We start from the raw sequence: 6000 nt of genomic DNA, 5'->3' as shown, positions 1-6000 counted from the left end.
TCTCTATGATAGACTCTAAAGAGGAAGAAATCCCTTAACCTGCAAAAACTCTAAGGCAGGAAGGGAAAGGGGTTGGCTCAAGAAGCATTCCGTCATAGCCTAAGCCCAAGGAAATGCTCACAAAATATAGCAGAATCCTGAAACTCAAGGAGAATCCTAAATGACATGCAACAAATGATCCCGAAGAAATGAAGTGAATTACTGATACCGGCCATCCTAAGAAATAAAGCATACGAGAAGATCATCAAGACGCTATGAAGGCTTCATGAGGATGAGCCCGGGATGACAGACCTAAGGAATCAAAGAGAAATCAAAGCAAGAAAGCAGTAGAGTTTGATGATGGTTAATAACAAAGAATCCAGTCTTAAATGAAAAATCATATACCTCTTCCATAGCTTTTCCAACAAACTGCCTAAGAGCCGAACTGCACTATGCTTGGATTCGAAATTGTATTTAATAGCATATGAGCACCTCTGTTTCTCAATAGAACCAAAAATGCAGGGAGAGGCATCTTCTTTGAGGACATTGAAGGCAGGGTCCTGTCATAGAGGATGATCCTTGAGGAGGAAGCTACCCACAGTCTTCCCATAGACTTCAAAAGTAGAAAAGTGAGTTCTCAGAACAATACTTAATCACAGGAAGAGCGTCAATGAAATTGCTGTAAATTGTTTCCAGAGGCCTGGTGTTGTAATCAGCAGGGGTGCAGATCGCCGGGAGATTGATAGTCAGATCGGACATCTTGATGAGACCTTCGAGCCTGGAATCGCTCTTGATATTGAATAGGTGGAACTGGATGCGATCTCCCCATGGAAGGTTAGGGTTTGAAGGAGTAGGTTCGAGAAGGTGCTTGATCTTGCCACTACAAACGTCAACAGCTAAGACCATGTGCTGAGCCTCCGCCATTAATTTCTCGCAGAGATGAGATCTGATGAAGCCTCCCGTTCCAATCATACATATCGTCATTGCCTTGATCGGATTTCCGTCCAGATCTACTCTTGCCGGAGAAGCCATTACTAAACAGATCTCTCTCTCTCTCTCTCTCTCTCTGTGTGAGAAGATTTCAGATTTGTAGGGTTTGTGTTTGGAGTTGCAGGGAGTGGGAGTCGGAAATGGCTCACCGGAGATGGGGTGAGCTTGCCGGATTCCGGCCGGTGTTGGAGCTCCTACGGTGGTTGAGATGGGCTTTAATGGAGGAGGGTATGATGGGTTTTTTTGAAATGGGTTTGAAGATGAAAATCGAAGTGGGTTTTGAGAGACGGTTTAATGGAGGTGGAGAATGGTTGAGATGGGTTTTGAAGAAGATAATGGTAGGTGAGGAAGATGGGGGTTAGATGTGGAGGAGGAGAATGGAGGGCACGGCCGGAGCTCCGGCGATGGGCAAATTGCAGAGATGGTGGAGATCGGTGAGGTGGGTTTTGACCGGATGAGTGAAGGGAACAGAGGGGGGAAGACGATGGTGATGGCGGCTAGTGGTGGTTGGCCGAAGGAGATGAAGTTGAAAGGAGTCGAGCTTGGGCTGGCCGGAGATGGATGGATGGCCGGCGGGAGAAGGAGGTGGGTGGAAGAGAGGGATGAGATGGGTTTGGTGGAGAGGAAATGGAGAAGAAGAGGAAGAAAATGGTGGTAGTGGTCTTGGATTTCGTGGGGGAAGATGGGACGACAGCAATCGGGGCTCCAATGGCTAGCCGGAGGAGAAGATCTCTCTCCCCTTTTTCCGCCTCTCTCGCTCCTCTCTGTTTTTTTCTTCTTTTTTTTTTCGGAAAAATGAATGAGCTTTTCTTTCCTAAACCCTAGTCCGATGATATATAAGGGAAAATGATGAATTTTCTTCCCCCCCCCCCCCTCATCCTCCATGGACAACCACCATCTAATGCATTTTAACTAGTCTTTTCCTCGATAGGGAGGGTGCCTGGGAAGCAATGGGACTAATATTTTGAGTCTTGTTACTGCATTTGGGGTTAGTAGTGGCACACCCTTTGGTTCTATAAACCACCCCCCCCTCCTACTTTAGATAAGGGAAATGATAACAGCACAGCCAAGATTTGATAATCACACCAATTTAGCTCGTCTTGTCTGCCATTTCTCACTCGATTTCCGCAAAATTTTGCAGGCGCATTCCTTGGGGTTATGACAATCTTTGGGAGTTTTGCACCAACTAATGAATACAATGGATTGGTAAAAACTCAGGTTCTCTGCTCATTTGGACCCACTTTCTCAAAATTTTATTCAACTTCATGAGTTTTATTCGACTTTGGAGATTTTAGGGCCTTGTCAAAATGGGTGTCTACAGGGCCCACATTGTTAGGATGATCCAAAGCATTCATTTGAAAGGCCCTTACATAGATAGGGTGTATACAAAAAATCAGCTCCATATGATCATCCTAACCCATCCAAAAGTGGAGGGCAAAATGGACAAACACCGTTTGCCACAAATCTGCCCATTTTTGCACTCCGCTTTTGGAGGGGTTAGGATGATTCAATGGAGCTGATTTTTGGTACACACCCTATCTATGATAGGGCCTTGTAAATGAATGATTTGGATCACCACAAAAAATGTGAGACCCATGTGTTTGGGCTCTCAAGCTCATATAAGCTATATGAGCTTCAAGCTCACAATCATTTTCCTCATATATATATATATAGAGGAAATTGTTTGTGAGCTTAAGTGCACCAAACTAATGGTGCGCTTAAGCTCCCCAATCACATGGGGCCCACTTTTCTGTGGTGATTCAAACCATTCATTTGCAAGGCCTTATGATAGATAGGGGGTCTACCAAAAATCAGCTCCATAGGATCATCCTAACCCCTCCATCTATGTAAGGGACTTTCAAATGAATGCTTTGGATCATCCTAACAAAGTGGGCCCCCATGTGATTGGGCGCTTAAGCGCACCAACAGTTTCCTCACACACACACACACACACACACACACACACACACACACACACACACATATATATATATATATATATATATATGAGGAAAAGGATTGTGAGCTTGAGCGTTGGAACATATTCGTGAGCTTGAGCTCAAAAACCATTGAGGCCCACATTGTTAGGATGATCCAAAGCATTCACTAGAAAAGGCCTTACATAGATAGAGTGTGTACAAAAAATCAGCTCCATAGGATCATCCTAACCCATCCATTTGTGGAGGTCAAAATGGACAGACCACAAATCTGCCCATTTTTGCCCTCCACTTTTGGAGGGGTTAGGATGATTCAATGGAGCTGATTTTTGGTACACACCCTATCTATGATAGGCCCTTGCAAATGAATGGTTTGGATCCTCACAGAAATTGTGGGACCCATGTGATTGGTGCACTCAAGCGCACCATTCCTTAATAGAGCTTGAGCGCACGAACATATTCCTCTATATATATATAAAGAGAGAGAATAGAGTTCCTAAGGTGTCACCTCATATAGCTTATATGAGGTGGCGCTCACAAAACACAAGGGGCCCACATTTTTGGGGTGATCCAAACCACTCATTTGAAAGGCCCTTAGATGGATATGGTGCCTACAAAAAATCATGTCCATAGGATCATCCTAACCCTTTCCATTTATGGAGGTTAAAAATAGGCAAATTTATGGAGGTTTATACCCATCCATTTCAACCTCCACAAATGGAAGGGTTAGGATGATCCTATGAAGTTCATTTTTTGGGCACACCCTATCTATGTGAGGGCCTATCAAATGAATGCTTTGGATCATCCAAACAAAGTAGGCCCCTTATGTTTTTAAGCGCCACCTCATATAAGCTATATGAGGTGACACCTTAGGAACTCTATTCTCATATATATATATATATATATATATATATATATATATATAGGAAAATGTTGGTACGCTTGAGCGCACCCCCTTATATGCACTCGAGTGAGTAAATATGATGCTATGGTGGCTTCCGGTGGGCCCCGTAGTTAATGTAACTTCGAAAAAAAAAAAACCTTACCCTTACAACAGAACCCCATCGCATTCGAGGCTTTTTGGAACTCAACACCTGTTTCGAGGTTTTCGAAACCCTCTTCTTCTCCTTCGACGCCATTGAAGCTGAAGGATATGAGCTCTTCTTCTCCTTCGACGGATCAAAACACTCGTCTTCTCTTCAACAAGGAGCCTTTCTCCTCTCCACCTTCGACTCCAAGCCAAGCTCGAGCTTTTCTTCAACGACAGAGGGTTCTTTCCAAACTCTCGTCTTCATCTTCGACCCCAAGCTCGAGCGCATCTTCTACTCCAAAGGTTTGAACCCTAAAAAACAATTTTGGTTTCATTTGAAATAACAATGAAAAAGGGTTTTAACCTAAGGGCTTTTTCCATTTTCCATTTTCCATTTTCCATTTTCCTATGGTTGTGATTATAATCAGCGAAGATCTATATCTATTTGACCTTATTAATCCTTCTTACCGATGGTAGGTTTTTTTTTATCAAAATCACACGATGTTAGTTTATGAGAAAGAGAGCAACCATTTTGATTGATTTCATGATTATATAGTTTTCTGTTAGCGTTATTCTTTCTAGCTTTTTGTTAATTTTGTAGAATCTTTGGTGAACAATAACGGGTGTTGTTATTTACATTTCTTCTACTGTATATAAAGTGGGAACTCCCCTTTGGTTCGGATGTTTAATAGTGGGAACTCTTTTAATAGAATGAAAATTATGTATTTGGAATTTGTGTTTTCTTGATCTATTTAGTTTGAAAAAATGATTTTATTTCCAATGTTAGAAGGGAAGGGAAATCGCCAATGCTCAAAAACCCAAACTAGTTATGAATTAAGTCTGAGTTCTGTGATTGAAATCTTACAGTCTTGAGTAATTGATGTAGTTTTTTTTTTTAATTTAGTTATAAGAGTACTTGATTTAGTTTTTGGAGTGCTATATCAATTTTATTTCCATTCCGAACAAAATTACACGAAATGTAGATATTGTTGCTGAATTTGGTGTTTTAATGAACATATATGTTTATGTTTTCATGGTCTTAGATGTTTGTTTTTTCAGTTTTGTTCAGTGTTGCATTCCTATATTTCTCTTGTTTCAGTTACTAAGTGAATTCCTTTGTTATTCATCTCTTAGCCTCATTTTTAACAATTTATGCCTACGTTGTATGTTTAGGCACCTAAAATGGAACCAACCTCTTCGCAATCATGTGAGTTACGTATTGAGGATCATGATGGTACACCTTTAGGTTTTGTCAATGATGCTTTGTCGCAAGCCTATGGCTTAGGTATTGAAGAAGTTGACACCCATGGTCTAATTGTGGTTGATGATGGAGTTAATCTGAATGAAGATAATCTAGTATGACTTGATACTGATATGATTGACGAAGATGAGGGTGGCAGTCGTATATTTCGTACGCCCAATAAGGCTGATGGAGAGAACAATCTTGTGAATAAGCCATTTGTGGACCAAGTGTTTGATACTTGAATTTCTGCCTATGAGTTCTACAATTCCTATGGTCTAACTATTGGTTTTGGAGTAAAAAAATCCAGTACAGCTACTTCTGTGAAAACAAAGGATGTGATATCAAGGAAATTTGTATGTGACCGAGAGGGGCTGAAAAAGTGTAAGGACAAGAAAGTGGATGATCATAGGAAAATGAGAGATCGTAGAGCTGTCAAACATGATTGTAAAGCTAAGATGGCCATTAAACTAAGAGATGCGAAGTGGGTAGTGATGACCTTTGATGACATCCATTCTCACATTCTGACCTCCCCTCCCAAAAGGCAAATGCACCGTTCTCATAATAGATTCAATAAGAATGAAAGTTGTAAGATGTTAATTGATTGCCTCAATGTGACCAATATGCCGCCTGCTAAGATGACAAAGGCCATTAATTCAACATACGATAGAATAGCAAGGGTGATAACAACAAATTAAGTTGCTTCCCATTTGAGAAGAGAAATGGTGAATAATATGGGCCAAGAAGCTATCTTAGTGGCCAACCGTCTCCAAAAGAAGCGATCAGAAGACCCAAATTTCTTTTTCTCAATGGAGTTGGACACC

General features: G+C 41.3%; 1 pseudogene; it reads right to left on the bottom strand.

The window, feature by feature from the left end:
- Positions 1-263: 263 nt before the first annotated feature.
- On the bottom strand, positions 264-1011 carry LOC143853856 (UDP-D-apiose/UDP-D-xylose synthase 2 pseudogene; annotated as a pseudogene).
- Positions 1012-6000: the final 4989 nt, after the last annotated feature.

Source organism: Tasmannia lanceolata, unplaced genomic scaffold (genome assembly GCF_043159265.1).
Source record: "Tasmannia lanceolata isolate RefF3 unplaced genomic scaffold, GAP_Taslan_0.1 ptg000020l, whole genome shotgun sequence".
Classification (NCBI taxonomy): domain Eukaryota; kingdom Viridiplantae; phylum Streptophyta; class Magnoliopsida; order Canellales; family Winteraceae; genus Tasmannia; species Tasmannia lanceolata.
This window is presented reverse-complemented; position numbering and strand designations above follow the sequence as displayed.